We start from the raw sequence: 13,195 nt of genomic DNA, 5'->3' as shown, positions 1-13,195 counted from the left end.
GGCAGATACATGTACCAAAAATGGCCATGACATGCCTGCATTTTTGCCACTGCTCCCCATTACCTTCCCAAATGGTCACTTCTTATCAATCAATCTGCGTAAAAATCTCACTGCGTATGTGCAGTGTGTTGGTGGCACATACGCAAACTGCAGTAATCCCTCAGGTGCGTGAGCATCTGCATTGTGTACAAACATGAATTAGGCCCTGTGTTCAATATGCAGGAGCTACCCTAAACAGCCATGTTCTGTGCTAGAGGTTGCTAGGAAACCTAATAGCATAGGGAACGGCAGGCTCTTGCAGTTGAACCACCTGTCCAGATAAGAATGACAATTTTTTTTAGGAAAAATATTTCTAACTTTAACAAGTTGAACACAGTTAGACATCTACAATTAAATAATATGAAACTACATTTTGATCTAGAGCAACAGTTGGTGGGAGGCATTTGATATGCCGGCTGTCAGGATCCTGGCGCTCACTATACCAACGCCGGAATCCTGACAGCCAGCATACCGACAACTATTCTCCCTCTTGAGGTTTCCACGACACCCCTGGCGGGAGAATAAATACGCGCACCACCGTGCCCGCAGCCTGGCGAGCGCAGCGTGGCGAACATAGCGAGCCCGCAAGGGCCTCTTTTGCGCTCACCCCTCTGCCTGCATACCGGCGGTCGAGATCCCGGCGCCGGTATGATGGGCGCCAGGATCCCAAGCGCCGGCTTACCATACTACACCCACAGTTGTTACCAAATGTTAACCTAACAGCAGGGATGTGTGGTGAGCTAAATGGCTTAGGAGCCACTGGCTGACACCAGAGTCAGATTTATATGCAATATATGAGCCAAAGGGTACATCTGGGCATTATACACAGGTACAGCAGTATAAACTCCTGGAAATTTGGTTAGTGTTAATCAGAGATGTGCGGAAAAGATAAGCAGGTGGCCATAGACTTTTTACTCCAGAGTTTTGGCTATAAAAATGATTACAATAATGTAATGAAGATATTTCAAACAAATTCTTTGTATTTTCCATATACTTTATACAGTCAAAACGTTGGCACAAACGTTATTATGACAGGAAAGGCTCTGCCTCACCCCACTGCACGTCACTACCTAACAGCATTTCTACACATGGCAAAAAAAGATACCCCACCTCTGGGTTTGGATAACCCCTTGCTGATGACCACAAGGACAGTGTGGTATAAATTTAGAAAGACATGTCGGTTGAATGCCTCCCCCTCGCTGTTTCTTCCTCTGCTGGGTAATCCTGCTTTCCAAAATGGCTATGCTACATCACCTTTTGGCTCCTGGTCGACTGCAGGTCTGTCTTCAATTAGAATGTTGGTGAACAGCAAGACGCACAAACCCCTGAACTTTGCTGAAACCAAGGAGAAATGTAGCTTTACATGCCCTCACACTTTTGCATTCCTCCAGGCATTATATCCACACCGTTCTCCCCAACCTTTCCTCATCTGACTGGGATAACGTGCTCGATAACGCATTTCTGCCAAACACCAATCCTCCAGAGAGATATCTTATTATTATTCTATTATTTGCCCCCCTCTCTCTCGCGCGCGATTATCACACAGGTACCACAGCATGGGAAGAGCAGTTTCCACATCTTCAGACATCAAAGATATTGACTACCATGCCATACTCACTCTGTACTTTGGCAGCAAGGACCTATAGAGAAATGATATACAAAATATTCTCTAGGGGTTATTTGTCCTTGTCTAGAGCCTGTGAAGTCAGGAATACTGACTCACCTAAATGTCTTAAATGTGCCATCTTCCCTGCCATGTTCATTCAATGTCTCTGGACTGCCATTTGATTAAGAGACAATGAGGCAGATGTATTAAGCCTGGAGAAGGGATAAAGAAGTGATAAAGCAGTGATAAGTGCAAGGTAATAACACACCAGCCAGTCAGCTCCTGTCATTTTTCAAATCTGTAATGATTGGCTGATGCGTTATCACCTTATGCTTATCACTGCTTTATCACCTCTCCAGGTTAATACATCTGCCCCAATATGCTATGTCAGATTTGATAAACTTTCTCCCATTAACTCCAGAATGGGCAGTGCTGGGTGCTCTTAGCACTGACATTAGAATGCCCCTGGTAGTTGGAAACTCAACCCTTGTTTCAGCTGTAGCTCACAAATGTATTATTATTTTTTTAATAAAGTATTTTTATTGTTTTTCAATAAACACAAAGAAAAACAAGCAAAAACATAAACAAATACAAACAAAAAGCATGTGCATTCCATGTGGTAGAGTCATCAGGTCTGAAATAATGACATAGATATTAATAGGTTATCACACTATGAAGTAGATTACATCAATCAGGGAGTTTTGAAAAGGAGGGAAAGGTACTCTTTTGTTTGGTACTAAAGAAAAGAAAAAAAAGATATATATATATATATATACACGTCCAAACACGGCACGGCACTCGCAGGGACTCGTCTCCAACAGGTGTTTTATTTAAGGTGTATAAACGACATGTTTCGAGGCTACTGCCTCTTCATCAGGGTACACCAGCAATATAAACAGACAAACATATAAGTGACATTTAAATACCTTCCCAGGACCGTCATGCCGCAGCCTCCGACTACCCCTGGCGCTGCTGCCGGATGTCCGCGGTACCTCACTTCCGGATTTGCGCTGTCAAGTGTTGCTAAGCAACCTCCAGACTGCATTCCCGTCCATAGAGACCTGCTCACATCTCACCCAGCGACGCTGCCACCGGGTGGAAGCTGCAACCTAATCATAAAACATAAATACACATACATATACATATTAATAAGTGAGCATCAATCACCCACTACATACTCAGCACCACCATTACCCCCAGCATATATTAAAAGAAACCACATTAATTCCTCCACCTCGGGCTGCCTGCTAGATCTCTTACTATCTATTCACCATAATGATCAGCATGACTCAACCCCATACCTTTTCCTACCAGACACCATATCTACATATCTATACTATAGCCCTCACAGCCTCAAACCTAATATATATATATATATATATATATATATATATATATATATATATATATAGTCTAACAAAGACCTCACTAACTCAGATCTATCAATACCTATTCTTCATTTATACCTACATCAGGCTGTTCCAATTAATTTTATCATTTAATCCATTGGGGCAAATGTTATTAAGACGGCATATCCACCTGGATTCCGTTAACAACAAAGTTTTCGCTCTGTCACCACCACGGGGAGAATCAGGCACATGATCTATCATGAAATGTTTTAAATCAGACAAATTATGACCCGCCATCCTAAAATGGCGGGCTACAGGTTGATCACAAGACCTACCCTCAGATGATAACTGAATTGCTGACCTGTGAAGGGCCGTTCTCTCGCGGAATTTCCGGGAAGTCTGGCCAATATAATACAGGCCACAAGGACATGTTATCACGTATACCACAAAGGATGAGGTACACGTGAGCACATGTCGAATATCATACATTTTCTGACAATATATATATATATATATATATATATGAGTCCGCTGTCAATGGCAGCCTGTACAGGGGTGGTTAGCCCCTAAAGTGGTATAAATCCAAAAAATCTCAAAAGTATACTGGCGCCAGCTATGTTTGCAATAATAAGCAAACAATTTCAATCCATACATTTATTCCACATTAAAATAAGAATAAAAAGCAATACTTTTTAATAAATAATAAAATCATAAAAGATAGCACAAGTCTCTGACTCTATAGGGTCAATTGCATAAAATAGACCACTTGTATCCCACTCATATATTGTTTAAAATTGCTTCTGGCTAGGGCTTATTCCTCCATACAGTACTTAATAGTTTCAAGTGTGAATATTATCCGTTCTCTCATAGACAGTCCCCAGGACTCTCAATTGCAGTTGGAGATCCAGATGGCAATAGGGGAATTTTCCGTGTTTCCAGTGAGGGAACACTTGTAAAGGTCCAATGGGAGCAAATAAGTCCAATTGTTGTCAGAAATAAAGCAGGAGTGGATGCAGTACCGATGGTCAATAAAGAAGCTCAACGCGTTTCGCTGGTCTAATGGCTGCCAGCTTCCCCAGGAGACTCTTTTGTTTGGGGCACACCACTTCCCTAAAGTCAATATGGCATCAGAATTGCTATTAAAATATAACATTTATTATATATTGCATTTAAAATAGTGACTCAAGAAATGATTCATTGCACAGTACAATGTAGCAGTGACATACAGTATGTTGACGAGGGGTTACTCTATTCCCACAGATCACTGCTATATAAGAACCTATAATAGGCTTAATACATGAGATAGCAAAACAGTGAGAATAACATGTGTTTTTATTAATTGACCTCTCTCTAATACCCCTTTTCCACTAGCTCAAAAAACACGGGTAAATGCACGGGGGTGCGCATTTACCCGTGTTTTTTGCAAGTGGAAAAGGGTAAACCCGAATCAAGTGATCCGGGAATCCTACCCTGGTAGCTAGCCGGGTTGAACACGTGTTCAACCCAGCTAGCTGTCTAGTGTGAACGGGAGCCGTGTCGAGGTGACACGGCTCCCGTTCACAGTGCATAGGGAAGGCGGCGCTGGGAGATCATATGATCTCCCTGCGCCGCCCCTGCCGTGTCACTAGAAGCGTCACCAACCCGGCATTTGCCGGGTTGTGACAGCTAATGGGAAAGCGACCGAGCACGGGTCGCAGCAGGGGGCAGCTCCCGTGTCAGGCTCCCGGCTGCGACCCGTGCTCGTTAGTGGAAAAAGGGTATAATACACACTAGATGCTCTGTTTCTTCTTTCCTTGCCCCAGAGCATTGGGGTGACCCTCTCACCTGGCACTCCAGGTTTCTACATGGCAGGCAGCAGCAGCAGCCTACCTCAACTGCACTGGTTGACATACTCATCTTTTCTTTACTGTTACACATTGTTATTTGTCTGGCATCTACTATTCACTTGGTTTATTTGCGTCACATGTACTAGAGAAACAGCACCTAATGGATGATTTCAGTTAACATAATACATATCAATTGCTGACCTCATTTGTCCTCCTATACCAAACAATATATATGTAACAATTTGTTCTTTATACCTGCTGTTTGGGGATTTGATTGATACATTTATTGATATTGGTTACTAATTGTTGCAAAGTAACCTCTTGGATATCTGATATTATAGTGTGACATTTTGAGTGCTGTAACAATCCCGGCACACATTTATATAGAAAAGTATTTACTATGTGTTGTTTTGTTACAAATCTCATATATCATCATATTCTATGCTAATTTTTTTGTATATTAACATACTTGCAATATTTCTGTGACCATTTTTTCACTGATATTTCCTGACTGGACACATTGGGGTCTCTCTACACAAGGAGGCGCAGGAAAAAGAAAAAAAAAAAGTTTCACCATTTGGGAAAGCTACATAGACTTAGGGACGTTTTTAGGGCCAGGCAAGCAGTGGGATCGCACGGGGCACCTGTAGCCCGTGTATGCTTAGTATTTCATGCGGACAGTCAGACCGCATGAAATACTATTGAAAATGTCCCTCCCAAAATGGCTTCCACCACAGAGGAGAAAGTTTTGAAGGATGCTAGAGGGGGTGGTAGTCATTTTGGGAGGGACATTTACTAGCACAGAGGGACCGCTGCAGGCAGCTAGAGGAAGGCGGCGACAGCGGTGTGAAACCCTTGACAATGAGCAGGTAGTGGAGCAGGCATTATTATGTAAGGCTGGCAATGGTGCAAGAGGCGTTTACTGTGTGGGATATATGGTGCAAGGGATATTACTTTGTGGGGCATATGGTGCAAGGGGCATTACTGTGTGAGGCATATTATGGTGCAAAGGGAATTACTGTGTGGGGCATAATATGGTGCAAGTGGCATTACTGTGTGGGGCATAATATGGTGGAATTTCTGTTATGCCAATGTTTGGAGGCGCAGGGTTAAAAACTGGGGTGTAAGGTAGCCTTTTCCTACAATAACACACACATTTTAGCAAGACGCCTATTGTAGTGAAGCTACCATTTACATCTTAGAATGTCTATTGGGGGGGGGGGGGGCATTTTTATACTCTTCGCACTGGAAACCAAATTGTCTAGAAACAGCTCTGCATAGACTCTCTACCTGCTGCCACTAAATCCCAAGTTCACAGAGTGGTATGAGACCCGAATGTTATTGTGTGATCCCGATTCAGATTTTACAGCTTTTTTTTTTACTTTGGTGTGACCTTGTGGTGACATTGCCAGACACAGTGGATATAGGGGGTAATTCAGATCTGATCGTAGATGTGCTAAATTTAGCACATCTACGATCAGTTACACTGACATGCGGGGGGACGCCCAGCACAGGGCTAGTCCGGCCCACATGTAAGGCCTTACCCCTCCCGCAAGGGTGCAAAAGCATTGCACGGCAGCGATGCGTTTACACCCGCTGAGTAGCTTCCTGCCTGCGCAGCCTAGCTACGCTGGCAGGCAGCTACCCGCCACGTCCCAGACTAATACCGTGTTCAGACTGACAATGGCGGGGTTGCACCCGGGACTCGTGCACGAGACCTTCCCAGGTGCAACCCGCTTGAGACCCTGTTTAGACTGGCGGCCCCGACACGGCACCGGGTCACATGCGGGGGCGGTGCTTGGAGATCAGATGATCTACAAGCACCGCCAGCTCCAATAGTGTTGAAGTGTCCCGGGTCGCATCGACCCGGGAACACTTAACACCGTTCACACTTGCGCCTGACCCGGTATTGACCCGGGAATAACCCTTCTTTATTCCCGGGTTGAAATACCGGGTCAGACAACCCGGAAATTTGTCAGGACCCCCTTTCAGACTGCACATAAACCCGGATTACTGCGCGTTCACGTGCAATAACCCGGATTTTTCAAGGCAGTGTGAACGTGGTATAAAACATTTTTAGCTGATCCTCCCATTCAATTTAGTTGATATCATGTATCATCTACAGGAAATTAACAGGCTGCAGTGCGATCCTTTCCCCCTCCTTCTCTCTCTTTCCTCCTTTCTCTTCTATTTCATTTCTTTCTTTATTTCTTTCTTTCTTCGTTCTCTCCCTTTGGGAAATTGTTCATCACTCTTTAATTGAACATTAGTGATACCTCCCAACATGACCCTCTCCAGGAGGGATAGAATACTCTGCTCCTGGACTTCCCTCTTAATTTCTGATTGCCATCACCTGTGCTGAAACACCTTTCTTATTAATTAATTTGTTCAAATCAGGTGCCGGCAATTACACATTAAGAGGAAAGTCCAGAAGCAGAGCAATTTGTCCCTCCTGGAGAGGGTCATGTTGGGAGGTATGCATTAGTTGTCAGGCTCCGGAGCCTTACCTCCGGCGGGTGCTCCCACGGGTTACCATCCCGCTGGTTGGCGTGGCTGCGGTGGCGGTGAGCTGCTGGCGGCGGGTCCTTCTGGACGGATGTGCGGCTGCCAAGGGCAAGGGGCCGAGGGTCTGGAGAGCCAGGCGCTGTGGCGAAGATCGCTGCGGTAAGGTCCTCTAGTGGTGACACAGTATAGCGTGTCAGAGACAGAAGCTGGCTAAAGCTGTGTGCTAACAACTAAGTATGTCTCCTGTGCTGTGGGCAGCCATGTTGGAGACCAGAGTATTACCAATGAAGTTCCCAATCTTTGTCCAGCCAATCCTGCGTGTTCTCCCCTTACAAAAGGGAGCTGGCTCAGAGGGAGAGTGCCAGTGCTTCATGTTACCTCCTTGTGAAAGGTTCTCCAGCTCTGTGCTCCCAGGTTACTTCTGGTTCCCTGGTCCTGGTTGCTCTCATCCATCGGTTACCCAAACGCTGCTGCAGTCCTGCTGTCTAAGTCCATTGCCACTCGTGGAAGCGCTCACGGGGTCCCAGGTCGTAGAGGAGCTCCAAGTGCTAACGGCGGTTCCCGCAGACGTCTTCATTTCTTCAAAGTCCATGTTCTTCAGCCTTGTCTTTCAATCACAAACCACAGTCTTCATTTCTTCAAAGTCCAAGTTCTTCAGCCTCGTCTTTCAATCACAAACCACAGTCTTCATTTCTTCAAAGTCCAAGTTCTTCAGCCTCGTCTTTCAATCACAAACCACGTCTTGATTTCTTCAAAGTCCAAGTACTACAGCCTCATCTTTTAATCATAAAACACAGTCTTCAGTTCTTCTTTACCGGAGTTCTTCAGATTCACTCTTCAAGTCATTTAACCATAGACTCTAATTCTTCCAGTTTCTTCAATTTCTCCAATATTCGTGTACAACCTGATTATTCATTAAAACTACAGTTATCTTCCTACGAAGTCCTCCTTTTCTTTACGCCCTCCGGCCAACGTTAACACTTAGTTTGGCTTCCACCCCATGAGGAGGAATTACATTCAGCCACCTCGTTTACTCTCCTCACAGGTAGCTGTCCCTTCAGCCAAAACTCGGTTGTCGGAACCCCAACTTACGCCGACCATGACATTAGTGACCATCACACAAACCAGAGGCGGATTGGCCCACCAGGACACCATGACAGATTCCAATGGGCCGGTCCCATTACCCTCTCAGCCAGGCCGATTCACACTCAGGCTGGGCTGGCTCACGCTGCTTCCAGTACTTGTGGTTCATTGAAATGCAATCCAGAAGTTAGGCCAGCGGGCACTTCCAGGTACCGCTAGCCATGAAAAGTGGTGATGCTGTTCTACCAATGGGGGACCATGAGAAAGTTAACCTGCCCAGCAGCATCCTCTCCCTGGCCCCGGCCAAAGGTCTCTTCAACAAGCCCGGCCCAGGAGCAGCAGCAAAGCGATGGTCGGAGCCGGGTTCACTACACCCGCTGCCACCCCGCTCCAGCACTCTCACTGAACTGGCCAGAGCGGCGACTGAGCACTGAAGGGGACCCGGCAGAGAGGTTATTTTTAATTACATTTGCATTATCATGTTCATGTAAGGGTTAGGGTGTCCCCGGTCACAGTGTATGGTTTGGGGACTGGACAGGAACAGGATGTACTTTGTTCTCAGGATGCCAGCTGACCAGGCAGCACTCACAGCCAGCCCTAAGACAATCTCTAATGCAATGTCCTTCAGCCCTATAGCTGCCCAATGTCTGTCCATGATGATGGGCCTATTTATGCGGTGTCTACGTATGTAATGCGGTGCCTATGTATGTAATGTGGTGCTAGCAGAGCCGTCTTAACAGCAGTGTAGGCCTCTGGGCACAGCAATGCACTGGGGCCCCTACCCACCCATCAGCAGTAGGGGTGGGGGGTGCTATCAGCGGCAGCTTTGATGTCCTGCGGGGGGTAGGGGGGTTCTATCTTTCGCTCAGCATGTAGGACCTGAAATAATTTCTGCTAATTACTCCTTTACTGCACAAATGGGACAGGAAGGAGAACACTGAACTGTAGAAGGGGACATTGTGCTGAATGAAGGGGCCCTGGTACATGACTTCCAGGGTGGTAGGGGTGTTTAATACACAGGGGAGGGGTGGATAGTGGAGTGGGCTTAATATTCATTATTTTCCAGGGGTCAGGGCAGCTTACTTTACTGCAGATTTCTCCAGTTCCTGGAAATAGATTTCTTAGCTTTAATGGGATAACAAAAACTAGATAGTCCCACCTTTCATGAGGTATTGGGGACTTGGGGATCAGACTTCAGGAGCCAGAGCAATCCACCAACAAAAATATAAAACTGCATATTAAGCGTGTGGAGCTGGAGCAGGGACCAGCTGCTTGAAGGCCTGTATATCTGGCTCTGGGCACAGTGGAGACAAGCTGCCAGTGTCCACTGAAAGGGGAGAGTTCCAGCTTTTGGAGTATACCCTCAGAAAAACTCTAAGTCAGACAGAACCTGAGATATCTGGCTGGGAAGAACAATTAACATACTTAACAGGCTTGGATGGGGACCACTGCTTTGAAGTCGGATATCTCCAGTTCCCCAGGGCCGATTTTCAAAAATCTGGTACCCCTGGAAAGAGGGGACCCTCAGCTATCAGCCTAGGGCCCTTTACTCCTGGGGCCCTTGGGCAAGAGCCCTTTGAGCCCATACGAAAAGACGGCCCTGGGTGCTAGTCGTATAATCTGGTGATATACGTGTAGTGCGGTGATATACCTTTAATGTTGTGCTATTCGTGTTATGTGGTGCTAGTTGGGTAATGCAGTGCTATACGTGTAGTGCTATACATATAATGAGGTGCTATACGTGTAATGCAGTGCTATTTGTATAATGTGTTGCTATTCATGTAATAATGTCGTGGCTATGTATGTAATATGGTGGCTATGTATGTAATCAGGGGCGGATTGGCCACTTGTGTGTACTCCCTCCCTGTACTGTGCTGTATGTAGTGTGTGCTCCCTCCCTGTACTGTGCTGTATGTAGTGTGTGCTCCCTCCCTGTACTGTGCTGTATATAGTATGTGCTCCTCCTCCCTGTACTTTGAAACATATAAGGTTAAAAAAGGGGTTTGTAGAATGAAAAATCAATAAAATCAGAAGTAGATTAAAGGCATGACTGCAGTGTCAGTAGACACTGGAAGTGGGCATATCAGTCCTTGTATATTCAGACGTACAGATGTGCATCAGGGAAGGGTATTGTAGCAGCATATACATAAAGGGGGTCATTCCGAGATGATCGCTCGCTGCCGATTTTCGCAGCGCTGTGATCAGGTAAAAAAATAGCAAAACTGCGCATGCATATGCGCCGCAATGCGCGCGCACGTTGTACGGGTACAAAGAGCATCATTGTTGTGCAATGCTTTTAGAGACGAATCCATTTGCACAGTTGATTGCAAGGAGATTCACAGGAAGAGGGAGTTTGTGGGTGGCAACTGACCGTTTTCTGGGAGTGTTTGGGAAAACGCAGGCGTGTCCAGGCATTTGCAGGGCGGGTATCTGACGTCAATTCCGGGACCTCCGTCACTAGAATCATCGCAGAGGAAAAGTAACTAAAGGGCTGGTCTTGTTTTGCACAAAATGTGTTCATGTCGCACGGCTGCACATGCGATTGCACACTTGCAAAGCGAAAATACACTCTCGCGTGGGTAACGACAATGCGTTTGCACGGCTGCTAAAAGTAGCTAGCGAGCGGTCAACTCAGAATGAGGGCAACAGTCACATGTAAACAATAGCATAACGTAAAGCAAAGGAGGCCCCAACTGTGTCTATCTCAGAATCAGGACTTCTGAGGAATGACCCGCCCTCTTGATAGGCCCCTCTTTTTCAACAGACTCTGCCCTCATTAGGGCTGCTTCCATAAATTTCCCCAGGCTGCTGTTCGATCCCAATCTACCCCTAGCAGCTACTATGGGGCCCACAGCTGAGAGAGGCCACCTTCCCTGTCACAGTTACATGTGTTATATATAGGGGTGTAGCTACCATAGGTACTGTGACTGCCTACCAGTGCAATGCCTCACCTACTGGTGTGATCTCCACCTCCTGTGACACGATCCTCCTGCTGGTGCTGTGACTGCCTACCAGTGTAATGCCTCACCTACTAGTGTGATCTCCACCTCCTGTGACACGATCCTCATAATGGTGCTGTGACTGCCTAGCAGTGTAATGCCTCACCTACTGGTGTGATCTCCACCTCCTGTGACACGATCCTCCTGCTGGTGCTGTGACTGCCTACCAGTGTAATGCCTCACCTACTGGTGTGATCTCCACCTCCTGTGACACGATCCTCATAATGGTGCTGTGACTGCCTAGCAGTGTAATGCCTCACCTACTGGTGTGATCTCCACCTCCTTTGACATGATCCTCCTATTGATGCTGTGACTGCCTACCAGTACAATGCCTCACCTACTGGTGTGATCTCCACCTCCTGTGACACGATCCTCCTGCTGGTGCTGTTGTTACTGCCTACCAGTGCAATGCCCCACCTACTGGTGTGATCTCCACCACCTGTGACAAGATCCTCCTGCTGGTGCTGTGACTGCCTAGCAGTGCAATGCCTCACCTACTGTTGTGATCTCCACCTCCTGTGACAAGATCCTCCTGCTGGTGCTGTGACTGCCTACCAGTGCAATGCCTCAGCTACTGGTGTGATCTCCACCTTCTGTGACAGAATCTTCCTGCTGGTGCTGATGTTACTGCCTACCAGTGCAATGCCCCACCTACTGGTGTGATCTCCACCTTCTGTGACAAGATTCTCCTACTGGTGCTGTGACTGCCTACCAGTGCAATGCCTCACCCACCGGTGTGATCTCCACCTCCTGTGACACGATCCTACTGCTGGTGCTGTGACTGCCTACCATGCTGCATTAGCCTTGCTTACCACCACTGTGGGTAATGCTAACAGTTTGCTTAAGCCCAATTTGTGTTGGGCCCCGCTTATAGCTGACATACTCCAACCTACATGAGGACACTTTTTATATATTTCCAGGGCCACTTTATGTTCCCTATCCACCCCTGTCTGGCATGGAAGAAATGTGAATGATAAATCAATGTAAATGTACCAGGAGGTATTGACAAGCATTTATAACATTATCTTATACTGTGAATTTCTTACCCTGTTTCCAAGACAATTAATTAATTTAACTTGTTAATTAAGTGAAAGGAAGACATGATATTTCCCGGGAGATGTATCAAGCCGTGGAGAGAGATAAAGTTGAGTATTTGCCCAAATCAAATGAAGCTTCTAACTACAGGTATCATTTCATGTACTGTGCTAGATAAGTGACAGAAGATGATTGGGTGGTTTGGACATCTGCACTTTATCTCTATCCAAGGCTTGATACATCTCCCCAAGCGTGCTGTATATAAAATATATGTCTGGCTGCTATACAGCAGGCCAGGAGCAACAGCAGGACAGTAGAGTAACAGTCATATCAGTAATAGTTTGCGGACCCTGTGAAATTAGCATTCAGTAAAGACTAGAGACTCAGTCAATGAATACATAAAACATTTTTTAGTTTATGTTAAAATATAAAAAGTTTATTAAGTGGAATATTTAATAAATAATATTTGCGAGATAACTCCAAAAACAGTCGGTTTTGGGGGCTGCCCACAAATATTAACCAGCCCCTGAATGTATATACTGGGGACTGCAATGGATATTTGAGATATCTCTTGGGTTCCTCCCATTGTAATTACAAAGGCAGCCACCAAAAGTTTCTACGGCAGATGGTAAACTGTGAAACTCATCAAGCTCCAGAATGCAAAGCATTTCTGAGCTTGGCCGTGAAACTCATCAAGCTCCAGAATGCAAAGCATTTCTGAGCTTGGCCCGGCAGCTAATGCCATTTCTAAAT

Source organism: Pseudophryne corroboree, chromosome 3 (genome assembly GCF_028390025.1).
Source record: "Pseudophryne corroboree isolate aPseCor3 chromosome 3, aPseCor3.hap2, whole genome shotgun sequence".
Lineage (NCBI taxonomy): Eukaryota > Metazoa > Chordata > Amphibia > Anura > Myobatrachidae > Pseudophryne > Pseudophryne corroboree.
Note: the sequence above shows the minus strand (reverse complement) of the source record.